General features: G+C 40.9%; 1 protein-coding gene across 9 annotated transcripts in view; it reads left to right on the top strand.

The window, feature by feature from the left end:
* Positions 1–9,122: 9,122 nt before the first annotated feature.
* Positions 9,123–17,758, top strand: part of mef2aa (myocyte enhancer factor 2aa) — a 63,199-nt gene continuing 54,563 nt past the window's right edge. For 8 of the 9 annotated variants that reach the window (XM_080505153.1, XM_080505155.1, XM_080505159.1 and 5 more), the window contains exon 1: positions 9,123–9,371. The gene's annotated coding sequence lies outside the window, so the exon portion shown is untranslated. Of the gene's footprint in view, positions 9,372–12,597; positions 12,738–17,758 lie in introns of those variants that run through there. The other variant, XM_080505154.1, reaches the window with a different exon arrangement.

The following is a 17,758-nucleotide window of genomic DNA, read 5'->3' on the forward strand; positions in this document are numbered from 1 at the left end:
TACGGTAGCAATTCTCTAGAAGCATGCAGAACTTGGCGTAACACCTGTTCTAGAGAGACGAAAAAGACATGAATTAAGGACAATGCAGATCCCCAACCTATCCATAATAAAACTGCAACTACTTTATTAATTTCATTACAGTAATTGGTCTCTCGCATATTGCTGCTGAAATAGCGATATTACAGGTTTATACCACATCATTTCCATGACTGTTAATGATCTATATGAACACTGGAAGAATGAAAAAAAGGATGAAAACACCTTACATCCAAAAAATAGCAATAAAAGAAAATGTTTGTAACTTTCCCTGAGACAAGTGAGATAAATTCCAGAACAGTTTCATAAAAATCAATGGCAAAACTGGCTTATAAAGTTATCGCAGCAAAGAAAATAACGTACCTGTACAGGTATCAGGATTACTATTGCAACAACACACCATCAGTAAGGTAAAACTGACCTGTCTCACAACGATTTAAATCCAGCTCACCCAGCTCAAGGAATTAAATGAGTGTAAAATTTATATTTTTCAGGGAGAGGCAATTAAATGTAATTCAATTTAAAAAACAAACAAAACTGTAGCGCAAACCCATAAGCGTTATAGATACAACAGTTGCAGCGGATCTGACAGCAGATTTCCATACTAAAGGCTTTTAATTAACACATAATGCCTATATGGGTCCAAACAGTTCTCGAAAAGAAAATCTTTGTGTGTGATTCCTGTGAAAGTACAACATCAACTAAAATATGTTGCTGAAAAACAGATGACATCCAGTTTATGATCTCGAAAGCGTTAATACCATGAGTTTCACTTTCTATGTGTGAGAGTTGACAGTCCAATTAACTTGGAATACATTCCATTTCAATCTTATTCTTTTCATGTGTTCTGGTATGTTGTGCTTTCTCACCAGGTGGTAGTAATTAATCTCACTTCCAGTTATAACTGTAAATGACTTCTGCACTTTGTCTGAAAGATGCCAAATGCATTCATCACCTCGTAACCTCTCAAGTGAGACTCACAGCGGTGTCCACTGAGTCACAGAGCAAATCCTGACTCCTTTGTTCGCACATGCTGCAGCTTCCACGACGGGGTCTAATAAACTGGGAAGAAAGCAAACGAAAAGTTAATTTGATCCTATAAGTTGTGCACGATAACTTATTAATACTATTTCAAACATCCATTATTCTATTTAGGAGAAAACAAAGATGCAGGAAAAGTGAAAGTGAACACCCTGGTGGAGTTGTCATTTTCTTCAGTGGCTGTTACTGTTTGCTTGATGTCTTATCAGACTTTCTCCCTCTCATCTCTCGTCTCTCTCTCTCTCTCCTCCTCCTCCTCCACCTTCCTTGCCACATTTACTCCCCGCCACCTGCACACACTCACATACGTACACTTCGATGACATAAAAAGACTGCTTTCTGATGAATAAATTTGTATATTTTAGAACCTATCCCCGTTTCAGCAAGAATTCTCCAGAGGCCCTGCCTTCTTCTCTCCTGAGTTCCCCTGCAACCCAGTGGAGTCATTAGTCTGCTTGCTGTGTTGAACTCTTTAATCATCTGTGTGTTACATAAAAAGAGGACTATTCCTCAGTGACACACAACGGCATGCTCAGCTTGGTCGGGGCTTGCTTTGATGTGTATAGGCTGTTGTGTTGTGTCTGCACTATAGGCTTCTTCAGGCTCAGTTTTTCCATTTCTCTGTGGAGGTGCGATAAGATGTCAGTCTTCCTCCTGTTGCAGTGAAGATGTGACTGCGGCTGTGTAGTTCACTTCAAAATAGGAGCGTCAGGACTCATAAGCTTGGTTTGTCCCTGTGTATGTGGCTCCCGGATCATGCTCATGTTTCCTACGTGATGAGCACACAAGTGAAGAAAGTTGCTTGCTGTTGGCTGCTAACAGGTGACTGCTCCCAATTATCAAATCCTAAACCATATTTACGGCAGCTGCAGGAATGTTTCAAGGCAGAGTTGGCAAACATACTCACATATTTAAGTAAACATTGAGGGATAAAAAGCCTTTGGTGAGAATTGTATTGTTGTATTGTACAGAAGTAAGAAAGTAAATAATAAGTAAAATGTATTTATTTTTTTTGCATACTTCTCGCCTATCTCATTTAAGGCAATCCAACTAATAAAGTAGTACAGATATAATGAATTGACTATCACCCCATATAACAAGTGTCATTGTGGAAGATACTGAACTACAAGTTTCTGTCATTGTGACAATGTTGTGTGTGATGATGGTGTGTGATAATGAGCAAATAGGTCATGTGGAGTGTGATGAGACTGTGAGAGCAGTAGAAATGCTCTATATATGCAAGGTCATATAACTACATGTAAAAATATATATATACAGTAGACTGCAGCCACTCAGTACGTGATCTTCATTACTTCCCGCCTTCACTAAAAGCTTTTTAAGGCTTAAAGTTTTTTGTGTTCTTCATTGTAAATGTCAGAAATGAAGGTATGCACTCAGACACACCCACATGCACATATACAGTACATGCAGCATCGATGCTCCACAGGGAAGCAGGCAGGCGCCTCCTGCCATGGTATCAGGTTGCAGGTCTGTCAGACACAATGGTGAGGAGTTGCCCTGTGGCTCGACCTGAGAGGGCAGAACAATGGAGCCGCAGTGCAGAAGGAGTAGCAGAGGGCACGACGAGCCGATCCGTCAGCCTGGCAGGGCCGCATGGCTGCCTCTGGTCTCAGACCTTCTCCTTCCACATACAATGGAGGGTGGGAGGTCAACAGTGTGAGGAAATGGTGGGGAATTCCCAGCATGCTATAATAAAATGGAGTCCTCTATTTTGGTGACCAAAGGGGTAGGACAGAGCGAGGCTACACCCAGACACACATCATAACTTTTGACGATTACAGTGAAGTCATTTCATTGGGTCAGTGTGCAGCTGGAGATAATTAATTTATGGGTCAGTGGTCACTGCTCATTACTTTTGCATAAAAGTAAATGGCTTGTCTGTCTGACAGCTGAACTTGTATCATGGGACTAATACCGCACTGTCTTCATGGTTATCAGAACTCGTTACCGTACAATTTGGTTAGAAATGGTATTTCGACAGGGTAGAACTGTTTTGAATATGGGTCACACTCAGAAGCTGAGGGGGGAAATGTGAAGGATGTTGTGGCTCACATCATAACAGGCAGTTCAATGTGGTGAAAAATAAAACTCAATCACATCAAGCCATGACATCCAATAACGCTGAACGTGTCTGATCTCCTACACCACTTAGAGGGAAAAGGATATCACTTTAAACCAATTCTGCTCAGACTTCATACGCCACAGCTATAATATCTCCATTCTTGTGCTTTTTTATCTATCATGCACATGTACACTGGCCCAATCTGTTTATGGGGACTAAGCATTTAGCCTGTGCTGTGTACAAACCGAGGTCCAGAAGACTATTGCTCTCTGAGTAGTGACGAAGGGGGGGCTGGTGAAAGCCAGATTTTGTAAAAGCTCTTAATAAGGCACAGTGTGATATATAAGCCCGCAGGCGGCAAAGCTCTGTGTGCAAACACTTCAGCCACTCGTGTGATAGGGCAATCTGTGTATGGAACACTGGATGGCCTAACAACTCTGTTATTTCACACGCGACCCTATTTGGCCCCTCTGATATTCTTAATTTGGTAGCTGAATTTGATATAGTGCTGCAAATATTTGCTTAGGCACATTAACTCTGTTTGCCTGGTATGTTTTGATAAACAAACCGCAATGGTGTACTGAATGTAATAAATGTTAAACAGTGCATGCAATTATGCACTTCACATATCTGGCTCTCCACGGTGAAAGCATGCTTTGTGGACCTGCGCTCTATTTTGACAGATCGTTATTCCCCTTCCTGACCACCGAGGGTCACATTCAGAAATTAACTGTTTATGAGATTCCTGGGGTGGATGGGAAATTTTAACCCATATTTCATTGCAAGGAAAACAGATTTTGATATTAAATTTTCACAGTTTCAAGGAGCATAAAAACACATTAAAATGCACCGATATTAACCTAATGCAAATCTTTGATGGCTCATATTGAGTTTGTTCTGCATAATGAGCGGGTTTCTAGTCCTCTTCATCTCTTTCCTCGATATTCCTTCATTGGGTATAACATGTTTAGTCATAGACACATCATTGCACATCTTCTGCCTTCGAGAGCTTTAGCACAATGCCATTATTTGTCCTCATTTATTGCACTTACCTTCACAGAGTTAACTGGCCAACGACATTCAGGTGAAGGCCTATTTACTATAATACTGTACATATAGGTTTTGACAAGTTTCATTTTCTTTCTTTCTTTCTTGCTTTCACCTCACAGCCAGAAGGCTTTTCCATGTGGCTTCTTAGCTGTGCATGAACTTCCTCTGGACCCACTGGTTTCCTCCCACAATCAAGAAGACATGCATGCGAGGCGAATTGGTAACCCTAAATTTCCCATAGTTGTTCATGTGAGTGTGTGGTTGTCTGTCTCTCTGTTTGCCCTGTGATAGCCTGGTGACTCATCTGTCCTCATCCATAATCAGTCGGATCAGTTCAAGTATCCTGCAACCCGGATTTGGATGAAGCTGTATGGAAGCTGGTTGACATCCACTCTCTGTTTTCCTTCGTCTCTTACGACGAGCCTTCGACGTAGAGCCGGGGTGTCCAAGCTCGGTCCTGGAGGGCGGGCGTCCTGCAGGGTTGAGCTCTCTCCCAGTGGGAGCACATCTGATTGCAATGAAGGGCTCGTTATCGGGCTTTTTCACAATCTTGGTGATGACGTCATCATTAGATTCAGGTATGCTGAAGCAGGGAGAGAAGTAAAACATGCAGGATGCCGGCCTTCCAGGACAGAGTTTGTACACCCCTGACGGAAAAGTAGAAACAGGTAATGAGACAGAATGAAAGAACAATAGCACTGATAACTATATTCATTGGTACAGAGTATAAAAAATAATGAGAAAATTAAGTACTCAAGTAAAATGATCTGTATAATCAACTTAAGTGCTTGATTACTTTGTTACTTGCCACCATGAGTAAATACTGGGGTTGAATACAATTACTGTAGAGGGAAATGGCAGTGCAATATTATTTAATGCTTCCAGTAAGAAATCAGCTAATCATCCTCAAAGTAGATCCTGGAGTTAATACCATTCCTGCTGTGATTATTTACATGAATTTGGCATCTGAATAGTGAGCGCGAGTGCGATTAGTAGAAAGTGGGGCATCAGCAGTCAGCTGTATTTGGAGTATAAGTCAACATGCTTTTAGCTGTGCTACTCGCTGAATCAGCTGTTTCTTCATAAGGACAGTGAGTGATCTTAATCCTGTATATTCAGGTAACCTTCTCTGCAGGAGGACGAGTACAAGAATAGCACGGTTTAGTATCTTAGGTTTGGTACACTTTCATGGGCGGTCGAGATACTGGCGTGCAACAGCTGCTTCACTGCGAGGATAACGAGCGCGGGGGTCCTGTTTTAGTGTTGCGACTTTACATCTTTCTCCGTGAGAACACATCCATATCCTGCAGCTTCAGAGGGTTCAGGCGGGGTCTTGTACTTCTTGATAGTTGTTCTGAAGCAAGCTTTTCTCGGGATGGTGACAGCTTGCTGCACTGGTGTGAGAGGAGGAGAAGACAAAGCACTCTGTACTCCGAGGCTGTGTGTGATTAATGACAGAGGTGTGTGTTGCAGTGGGCACCCTCGGAGCAGCTACAGATCAGTCTTCCTGTAAGACAAATCTGACACTCACCAACCCACCGCCCCACCTGCTACACCCTCACCACCATCAAGCCCACAGCTCCTCACAGCCAAGTGCGCCCAGCACGACATTGCACTCATAAATCATCCTAAACAAAGCATGTTTAATCTGTGACGCGCAGGCCTGACACGCAAATTTATTACCTGTTGTAGGAAAACTGCATGTGACCCACTGAGTCAAGCCTCTATTTACCTTTGAGAGACCAGTAAAATACTGGAAAGACAAAGTCTGCAACAAAGAAGGCTGATGATGGCAACGTCTTGGGGGCTGAATTCAGGAGACAAAGCCTCGCTTTGCTCAACGGTGCCGCTGCCTTTTCATGGTGGATGACATGCTTGCACGACTTTCTCGACTGCACTTGCCAAAAAAGATTTAGGGATTTCTCTCAAGCACATTTGTAAAACATGAATACCAAATTATCTCTTGTGGATTAGAGCTGGATAGCTGCTCTATGCCTGGTGTGAGTCATAATGCTTAGAGAGAATTGGGCACCTACTACCTACAAATGTGTGATAGGGTAGGTTCTCAGAAATCAATGCAGCAGCAATGAAGCATTGTGAGATGATGTGAAACTGTGCTAATTCGTTTTTTCAGCATTGCAGCAGTGGAGCAGCAAGTCATAAAATATAATAATAGAACGTCTGTGAATGCAAACATGTCTGAAATGATGCACAATATAACATATTTTAAGTGTCATGTGAAAACGAAGTTAAAAACACCATTTAAAAAAATTGTTGCTTTCAGGTAGAGTACAGTCACGGTACATTTAGATATACTCCGTTTTTTTTTTTTTTTGTGACATAGTCTGACAATCTGAATCACAGTAGCTTTAGCTTGATGTGTAATCATAACCAAAATGCCAAGGAGAACTGGCTGAGAGGCAGAAATATAAAGTGGTTTCTCCCACACATTCCCTTTTGCAGACTCCCTTGATCCAGCTCGTCCTCAACATGTCTTTTCACCGTAAATGGTGGGAATGAGAAGTGATGGCACCTGCTCACTGGCATTGGAGATGTCAGAAACTAACACGTACACAGACACGCTTGCACACGTTTTTGCTTATGATGCAATCGTCAAGTCAGAAAATCTGTGAAATTAGCCAACAGTGAAATTCCTAAGTACAAAATGATCGTTTGGACTCACATAACATCAAAGATTTATCACCTAAAAACCAAGGAAGTATATGTGAATGTGAATGAGTTCCATTTTGATGTAGCCAAAGAAAATATCTGCTGGTTTTAATTTTGAAGAAAAAAGGGGGGAGAAATGGAAATGGTGTCTTGTTCTATATAACGCATGTGGAAAGATGCAAAGATGCACGTTTGCATATTGAAACTTGCTCAAATCAGCCGGCAACTTATGACACAATGAATTATTTGAGTTGTACCAGGTGATTAATTTAATAATACTTGGAATTAGGGACAAAATGAATAATTTACTTCCTGACCTTGTTCAATTTTTAATGAGCTCGGTACAATGGAGACTACATTTTATAAATGGAGCTATAGACTCATGTGAATATTGCAGATAATTAAAGAACTTATGTTATCATCTGGATCTTTGTACGTCTACTGGAGGAAAAAAAAAAGGCACTCATCAAGCAAACAAGCAACGATGGATTTTTGAGATACTCCCCCCCCTTGCAGTTGATAAGCATCCAGTAGGGTGATAAACAGAGATGAATACATTAAAAAAAACCCAAGAGAATGGGAATCTCAAGAGGGATCACCAGCTCATCACAGGGACCTTTGTGTGCTGTCATTCTGTGCCTCAGGAGGAGCAGAGACGCTCAACAAAACCTTCTGCAAAGTGTCAAAGTTGTGCTGAAGTGAGACATAACAAGCGGAAAAACATCACAAACCTCTTGCGATGTCATTCCCGTCATTAAATCTGTATAGCAAATAGAGTCGACCTGCAACGTTATGATTTATACACAAAAAGTATAATATTTGACTCCATTTGGCCATTGAATCAAACGGGGCAGCTTTTCTCCTGACAAACATTTATTGAAGTACTCCGAACACTACGTTATCCGCTTCAGTTTTCGCAACAAACTTATACCTTGAGGTGTTTTATTTCAAGTGTCACTCCTTCCTATTAACAGTTGTGTGCTATTTCAAGCAGGAAGGCCTTGGTTACTTTTAATTACATCGGGTAATGAGAGAAGACTGTTAGACTGTGAGACACAGTGTATTTTTAGACCTTGATCTTTATTATCTAACATGTTGCAGTGGTCTACTCAGATACGACTTTGTTGGAAGACTTTTCCACCACAAATGCAATAAGTCATTCATAGAGGAGAATTGTCCTACCTTTAGATTGTCAATTAAATCAAATCAAGTCAAAACTATTCTATTAATAATTCTGTAGAAGATGTAAATGCTTTACAATTTTCAGTACATACAATATAGTGGTGTCATTTTCTCACACATTTCTATGACAAAGTGATTGGAGACAATATGAGAGTTCACTGCACAGCACATCATAAACAGTTTATTATTTAGGTTAGTTATGGACAGATTTGACGTGGCATTTGCTGGCAGTTTGTGCCACATGACTGAAAGTGTCGTGTGCAGCAACTGTGGGACCAGTGAGTGGTGAGGAGTGTTGAGGGGCTTTTCAAAAAAAAAAAAAAAAAAGTTGCTTTAATGAGCTTCAGATAATGAAATGTTATTTCAGAGATCGGTGTTCAGACTGCCGTCTCGAAAAATTGCGTGACTCAGTGATCTGTTTGTGCCTTTCTCATTTACAAAATAAACATCTATTTCTTTCCTCGCTATCTTACTGTAGATCAAACTTGACTTGTACAGCCTAATAAAGCTTGCAGCATGCATTTTTTAATTGGAGAGAAAGAGTGTCTGGGTCTATTTGTGGTCTGGTGTAATGTTGGAAATGCCAGCTGTCGGCATCAAAAGCCCTGCTGGAACAAACCATTATTTGGCGCGTCCCTGCAGCTGGTTGTAATACATCACTTACTCTATCATACATGTAAGATTTTCCCCCTTAATTTGACAAGACAAAGTTTTGTGTGTATACAAATGAAATGAGTGAGAAATGCGTACTTGATCCATGGGACATGAGTCATGGGTTTTACAATGGCGATTATGAAACCAGACGACATTTAAAACTCACTCATGAACTTGGATGTGTTCTCTCAAAGCGGGCCCGTGCGTAAACAGATTTTTCGACAACTCCTCTATTGGCCTTCTGAGAGAGCCACAAAGAATCCTCAACACCTTCTGGAGTTATGACTGACAGCTGTGTCTGGCTCTCAGAGCCCTGAGCCAGGCCCCATCACATAACGCATGCCCGACATGTCTATGTCCATCTGGGGTCCTTCTCGTCAAACCGCTGCCCCCCCCCATGCTCTCTGCCGGCAGAGAGACAAAGGGACAAGAGGAAGAACAGGGTGTGAGGACGGGCCTCACAGGGCTCGGAGGGAAGCATCCAAAGCCAGCTGGTCTGGCTTTGAGGTAAATCAATGGGCAGCGTGACACTGTTGCAGCAGAAAGAACAGGAAGAGTTGTAGACGGAGCAAAAGGAAGAGATAAAGAAAGTCAGTATGGGCAGGAATAAAGGTGAAGATCGGAACAGCGGGTTCTGTTTGTACAACATCAACAGGTGAGATGCAGGTGTTACAAAAGGTTTAGAGTACTCACACGTGTTGCAAAATGAAATGTGATGCCCAGTGACTTTGAAACCTTTGCACTATGATTATGTGGATTTGAGAAGTAATCTTGACACATGTACCATATCATATTGTTTCCAGCTGTGGCATGTTCAAGAGAATCGTAGAAACAAGCTGATGCAGAGTGTTACCTTGATGTTTGCTCTGTTTTGGCTAGTGTGACTTTTTTGTTGTTGCTGGCGTTAGTTTGGGAGGATGAGTGGAGTGCATGTTGACACAAAACTGCTGCTATGGAGACTGAGAGCAACTTGGATCTACACTGTCATCTGCAGGAATCATCCCAAACTCATAAAGAAACACAACAGAGTGAAACTGATTAAAACAAAACAACTTAGAGAAAACAGCAGGGGAGTGTTTAAGCTTGTGTTTCTATTTGCTCTTCTATTATTACATTGCACAATGGCACATCACAGTGAGGCAATGAAAACAGCTACAATCAATTCTTTGTTTTTGAACGTAGTTTTCTTGTTATGCCAATTTGATGCACTCCAGACCAAATTAGGTTTCGAATGATCATCAAATGTTGCCTATTTATGGAAATATTAACATGATGCACCATCAATATCTGTAATGCATGTCTATTTAAATTCATATAACAATCTTTGAAAAGTGAGACATCAAGTACATTTGAGGAGAATAAACTAGATTGATTTGGGGAAAAAAAAGTCATTTAGTACATAATGATCAAATGAATATCTAACTACATTGAGAACCTCCCCCTTATTGCGCTAAAGATAAAAAAATAATAGAAAAGACAAGACTCCACAAATGACCAACAAGAAAGGCTGATTTTTCCACAAAGTAATTGCGAAACATGTGGAGTACTGGTGTTTGTGTTGGAGGCAGATGGGAGGGCAACATAAATCAAACACAGCTGTCATTTTGGTTTAGTAGACAGATTTTTATTTATTTTTATATTTCAAAATGACATTTTACACACAATTGACACGAGTATTATGTTGTTACTGTTGATTAGCAGAGATTACAATGGCTACAATGACAATTTAATCTCTGCAGATGTTTTCCAAACTAAAAGGCAGAATTCCTGTCTGTTTGATATTGTTGTTCTTAGTACAATTTTATCTTTCAAATACTGAAATTAGTTTTGTTTTATCGAATATAAAACCCAACAGTTCCAAAGACACCACATTGTTTTGACAGTTAAGTGTATTTCTGAAATAACCCTAAACCCCATCAATTGTATGTTTAATTGTGTTAATCTGGTGACTTTGTGCAGTCAAATGATTTCTGGATAACTTATGTCACACTAAAATCCTTCAATCAAAATGAAAAAGTAATAGAAAGAGACATTTATTACACATTAACTGAATAGTCCTTGGGCAAGACACTGAACCCCACCATTCTCCCAATGGTGTGCAAGCTCGCTGCATGCCAGATCTCACCATTGATGTATGTGAGCGTGTGAGCAAATGGGTGCAAAAGACCAATTTTGTAGAGCATATTGAGACTGCTGAAGTTGTGAATCTCGACCTGTCCACATGTCACAATATCATTGAGTAAGACACTGAATCCAAAAGATGTAAAGCACTTAGAGGGCTGCTTAATCAGTGGAAAAGCGCTACATAAGTGAAATGCATTTACCATTTTTACAAATTGTCTGTCTATTCCAGAACACTAAAATATTGTGTTATCAATGTAATATAGTCAAATAAGGAGTTTGCTTGTCTCTTCTGTACCATGACAGCAGGTAGAAGTGGCCATGTGGCATTTTGTCATATACTGGGAAGTGGTGCCTTTCCAATTGGTACCTATCCTGGTTTCAAGCTGTCTAAAAGCCACATGAGGGTACAAAAACAAAATGTGAATCTCTTATGATTTTAAATCAAATCACCTGCCTCCATTTGATTTTCCTGAAGTAACCTGTAGACCTGTATAGTTTTTATTAAATTAAGAGAAAGTGGTTATTTGAATCTTTATAATTTTTGATCACCAGTGTGTTTTATAGATGCATATTATGTAGTTACTGATTTTTTTAAATAATCTTCCATATACTTGGTTATGTGGCTAATCGTGCAATTCTCCATAAACATGGGTCAATGGCGCTGCTCTGCATTACACAGACATTAAGCATTAAAGCCAAAAGGCTTCACACGAAATGCCAGTGTTAACAAGTCATACAATTATTATAAATTTATGAAAGCAGTATGTTGATGATGGTGCATGAGCCTCAGCAAAAAAAAAAAAAAACCAACAACCCAAAAAGCAGTGCATTATATTTAATAAATGGAGCACAACAGAAAGCACAATCGTCAATCTTCTGAATGATGGCTGCTCCATTCCTTCCCATGCCGCTCTGCATGAAGCCTAAACCGGGTCACTTGTTTACCTAATCATTATTAACCGTATAATTACAGGAAAACATGATAATTGTGCTGGTTTTCTTTCGCACCTGCCTCCAAACGCCAGTACAAACAGCCGGACGGGCCAATCACCATGCCTCCTCTAATCCTGCTCATACACGTGACACGCTCCAAAGCGAGGCACACTCGCGCCCGCCCCAAACGCCTCTGATTGGCTGCTTCAGAGTCGCGACAGGTTTTCATTGGTCGATGAAAGTGTCCTTCAAACTGAATTCCTGCGCTGTTGTCTTAGCGATATGACGTCAAATGTAGTATCTAACGTGATGAGGCTGCGCCCAGCAGTTTTGGAAAGTCACTGTCCAAATACCAAAAAAAGAAAACACTTTAACTCTTATTTCTTTCTTGGTTTAAGACTCGCTTTTTTCCTGGGTAATCTGTTTTCACACTTCATTCTAAGGCTATTTTTGTGGGGGAAAGGTGTTATTCTGGCAAAATAGTGTTATGAAACTTAACTAAAGCTAAACAATACAGACGAAAAAGACAACCTACATAGCAGTTGTTGTTTGTTTTACCTTGTTCACTAACTCAGCCCCCTTTGACTGTGACTTATAGAATTCTTCTATTTTTCATTTGTGAGACTTTTCTCAGTTGTAATACATGTTTTAACTTTGGTGTCGCGTGTCCGCGAGAGAGAGAGAGAGAGAGAGAGAGAGAGAGAGAGAGAGAGAGAGAGAGAGAGAGAGAGAGAGAGAGAGAGAGAGAGAGAGAGAGAGAGAGAGAGAGAGAGAGAGAGAGAGAGAGAGCGTTCGTCAGATAAGGGGAGGAGTCTCTCACTGACAAGAGGGAGACTGGCTTTTCTGAGTTTGTCAGCTCCCCCTAAAATAGCAGTCGGCGCGTAAATGTGAACCGAAATTACGTTTATCCACTGGAGTCACCGATATAGAGTGTCTATATACAGCGGCTGACTTGGGAGTAAAGGTGAGTAACGGAAATAGAAACAATGTTGCGGAGAGTGGCAGCGCCACTGTCGCTACAGTCGGGGAGTGAGAGTGGAGGGGCGCAAGAGGGAGACGTAGAGTGGATTTGGGAGACGCTCGATCAACTCTTTATCTGTCTTCTCCCGGGGCAAACGCTGCTTTTTCGGAGACTGTACGCAATGTCGAAGTGTTGTCGTGTCATTTGCCGTGAGTGACAGGGAATTATTCGTGCGCTTTCGTCCGAGCTTCAGGGTCGAGGGTGCCGCCTGACGCGCGCTGTTGATATCTGTCAATTGTGGGAAAGTTTTACAGGATTCGTCGTACGTCGCTATTAAGTTGTACTTTGCGCGCCGCACTGTGGCCGGATTACCGATTTTGATTATTGAAAAGCTCCCTCGGAGTTTTCTCGTGTCATCCCAAGAGTGTAACGTTAAGCTGCACTTTGTAAAACAGGCGCATTGCTCGGCCAAAATAGTAATCAGTGTGTGTATAATAACACTGTTGATCCATCACAGCAACAACTGCAGGCCAGCTCACACACAGTGACAGTATCGTGGTAATACAAGACTGCCATCCACAAATTGCATGTTCCCATATTGTTCTGTTGATGAAAAACACAAGAACGCTTTGTAAATAATTCTTATGCATGTACTTTGACTTGTGAGTGTGCGCGCAAAAGAGGCCGTTATATTGTGAAACGATAAACAACTATATTGTCATGTGTGTTAAAACGCTTATTTCTGTGCCTTATTTTAGGAATAAAAGTAAAGTTAAGAGACTTTACCAAATATATTTATTTTTAAATAGTTAAGAAATGTAAAGAGGTAAGGTTGCGTAAACTCTGAAAAGTGAGGTCTTTCTTTTTGGTATGTCAGATTAAATGAGTGTCTCACTTTTTATAAATTAAAATAAAATAAGAGCAGGACAGATCAGAGTGCATGTGCCTTTGCTGTACAGGCTGTTTAACGGCAGCGCTTTCCTGTCTGATGTTTCTTTGAGTCTCTGGCACTCCGGTGACCTTAACCTCTGGCCAGAGTGGGAATTGGCTAAGAGTAACCTGACCTTCTCAAATGTTTCTAGTGTATGCCCACAGCCTACATACCTCATTAATATTGTACATAAAGTAGTATTTTATTCAGCTGCAACAGAAAACGAACAAAGTAAAATTGCATTCAAGTCACGTTTTGTTTTACAAGTCTATGCTGGTATGAATATAATCTATTGAATCATGTTAACAATCTCTACAAATAAAAGTGTATTTCTACTTATTGTGTTGGCGCAGTTATGAAAAACAACTATGTATAAGCATCCTCAACATCTGTGTAGTGCATGTTTGTTGACTTAAATACATACAAAATTATGACTTTGCCTTGACCTTTACAGCTTACAGTACATTTCTCACTTATCTGGTTGGAAGCCATACTAATTTCCTTGTAACAGAAATCCTGTATGGATCACTCGTTGTTGCGGGAGTATTAAAGCTTACTCGCATTTGTCACTGTTCTTCCTATGTCGCCGTTATTATGGCAGCGTGCATGTTACATTACCAGCTGGTTGCCAGAGATTTCTAAAGCAAAGCATTAAAGCACCCTCCAATCTGCAGTCATTAGCTTGTGTGCTGCCCCGGGCCTCACCAGTAATGGACCTTGTTGCTCATGATCCACATCACGTGAGCTCTTATGTCTAATGTGTGGATGAGAGATTCTTTCATAGTGCTGATATGAATGCCGTTTTAACAATTTATGTTCCATATTAGTCAAAGGAATGAACGTGGAGCACAGATAGAGCCATCGTAAAAGTCTTTCTGATGCATATGTTGAACTGTTGCTCTAACCTCAGGGACCCCGAATGTTCTGCCTCAGCCATTACACAAACAGGCAGAGATGTTTGATAATATGACTATTAGATTCCACCCCGTGTCATTTAATCAAGGCTCGGATGATGTAGTGTTGCATGATAGATGGCTGATGTTCCACAGTGACTACCACTGTTTATTAAATGTTTTAGCCTTGTTGTATGTTATGTTTGTGAGCCCCTGCATGTCTCTGTAAACGTGTGTAAGTGCTTGTTAGCGTCTCAGCACAAGTTCTCGGTGAAAAGGCAGAAATGAGAGGTGGTGATGGTGCGAGGAATGGGCAGCTGCAGCATCTTTTGCTGCACTCCTCATCCCACTTCAATCTCAGTGTCTCAGCTTCTCCTTCCAGGAGAAATGTGGAGTGTGTGGGCGAGTCGGATCTGCAATTAACGCTGGTTGTCAGAAAGAGAATGCTGGCGTTTACACGATGCCTCTGAATCACTGAGTGAAAGTCTTTCTCCTCCACTCTCCTCCTCCCAGGACATTTTTCCAAGGAGGACAAAAACACCAGAGAGCTGAAAGCCAGGGATGCATTGAATGAAAAATAAGAGCTAGAAGCAGAACGTTCTTGGTCCAATAAAGAGGATAGTGTTTCTTTGATTGTTTGTAAGCCAAGATGTTCTTTTATACTGCAGATTTAGAAGAAATTTAAGACATTTATGGATATTACAATACTATACAATATAATAGGATTGCTATATATTTTTATAAAATATTTTCCATGATCTTGGGTTCATATAATTGTATTTTGCAAAAACAAATAAAAAAAATACCTTTAACATCTGTTCAGAGCTTGATTGGAAAGTGACAATTAGCTGCCAATGTTTTGGATGGTTTATCAGGCTATGAATCACAGCAAGGTACAAAAGAGAAATCTCTGTATGTATTTACTGACGATTTGTGTGTCAGACTCTCCTCTCAAATAATTATATATTTTTTCTTAAGGTTAATTTAATGAAATGAAAAGTCTATTTGTATTTTTAGCACCTGAACACATTAACCTATTTATTGCGAAAACTAAACATACTCTAAATAGTATATATTTCAAGCAGTTATCTACGAAAAGAAAACATCAGGTATACCAAGGGTCGGCAGCATACGGAAAACTGTTCAAGCTTTTCTTTGTTGAGCATCTTAGTAACATGATTCATTGTTTATTGGCGCTCCATCATCAATATGGAGATTCCAGCATCCCCCTGTGAGACCTGGAGGTTGGATGCAGAATCTTGAGCCTGGCAGATAATGTTTTAGACTGCAGTTAGCTGTCGACTGTTCACTGGACACTGAAGGAAAAGAGCTGACTTTTTTTTTTTTGTTAAATAATAACGTTTCATCTAAATGATTGGTCAGACATATAGATGTATTTTTCTGTCGTTGAACAATATGCTTAGCTTAAAATGTACTTTAGGTGATTTGGTTTTCAGGTTAAAGACACGTCTTTCAAAATTGTTCTGTTATTGTTCTATTTTTTTCTATTGGTTTATTTGATCTCTTCTATGGATTTCGATATGGAGATTGCTGAGGCCACAGAGGGTTATTCGTACGTCACAGTAAGGGGGGGGGGGGGGGGGGGGGCAGAGGTTCATATTCTGGCCCCTGCTCAGTGTGTTGTTTGCCTCGGGCTCTCATATTAAACAGGACGTTCATACGCTGTGATTATAAGTATGACTGAACTTGCAGCGAAGGATTGTCAACAGAGACTTTATTGTCTGGTGAGAAATGATTCATTTTGGATTTCTAAAAACTTTCAACCTTCTTATTTCTACCCTGTTGTGCTTGAGAGGATTTAACACATGCACTTCTTATATCTACCGGTACTACTCATAGACCATTTATGAAATCTAGAAAATTCAAAGACTAACAGAAAGCAGGACAGCCAACATTCTGGGGTCGTTATGTTTGTGAGCAGATCTTACGCAATACGACCGTCCAAAGACAAGATTCACTGGTGTGTCACACATAAACTTGTCAGTGCTGTCAAACACACCCATAGTTATATTAAACACCATCAAAAGTTGATGTTATCTTGGAAAAGGGGGCAGAAGCACTCACTTATTGTTGAATTTGATTTCCTCATCATGAGAGAGTTAAATCTTTTTATGGACTATATTGGAATCTATCTGTTGATGCCATGAAGTCAACAGATAAGGGTGTTTACCCCACAATATGCCTTTTTCACAGTATACTTTAACCAAGATCCTCCGCAGTGACTGCTATAAAAGCACATGGCCGTCTAATTAGATCACCACGTTGCACCGGCACTGAGAAACTGTCCTCATAATCTCCAGTAATTGTTTAGGCCCTATAACAGCCTGATGTAAGCTCAGAGGGGGCAAGCATTACTCGCTGAGGTACTGTTTGTATAGCAAGACAGCCAGCAGTGACCTTTCAACTGTCCTGCCCTTGACTGAGACCTCTGGTGGTAAGCCACCCTGTTTGGCTCACTCAGCACATGTGTTGCTGAGCGGGGCAGAGCAGCTTAAGGCCGCACCGTCTTTTCCTGTCTCCCCCGCTCTTTCAAACAAGGCAAGGCTGGAGGTCTCGTCACCTCTTCAACCTGGGCCACACAGGAGGCCCCAGCAGGAAGATCCTCAAACACAGTCGCACTTTGAATCTACTGTCAGCCGGCAGTGATCCGACCCTGTGTGTCTCTCCACATTCACACTGCACGCCGACTGTGATTGGGAGTACAAACAGTTCTTTGGAATTACGCGTTGACGGCCACTCGAGCCACCGTGGTATCCTTACTGTATTTCGAAGGTTTTATTTGTAAATTTCAAACGTGGATTCATGCCCCGTCAGCTGGAGGCCGTCGTATAAAGTTGCCAATTCCTACTTTTCTTAATGAGCATAAGAAAAACAAACACATACTGTGTTGTTTGATAGGACAAATTGCAAACATGCAGTGGAGCAAAGGTGATGACTTTTTCAAGTCCAATATTTTTGCACCTTTAAGGCGACTCCTCCCCTCTCTTTAAGTTTCCTGGACCATAAGCAAAACACACACACACCCATCACCTGATGTGAGTGAGCCACATGTAGGACACATAAGCCAAAAATGTGTTTGTTCTGTGGTTTGGTGACTCTTTTTCACAGTTTGTCCTATTTTTGTGTTGTTGTCCTCAAACAGACATTGGTCTGCTAATATTAAGGGAGTGATGTTGCTG

The sequence above is a fragment of the Blennius ocellaris genome (assembly GCF_963422515.1).
Source record: "Blennius ocellaris genome assembly, chromosome: 11".
Lineage (NCBI taxonomy): Eukaryota > Metazoa > Chordata > Actinopteri > Blenniiformes > Blenniidae > Blennius > Blennius ocellaris.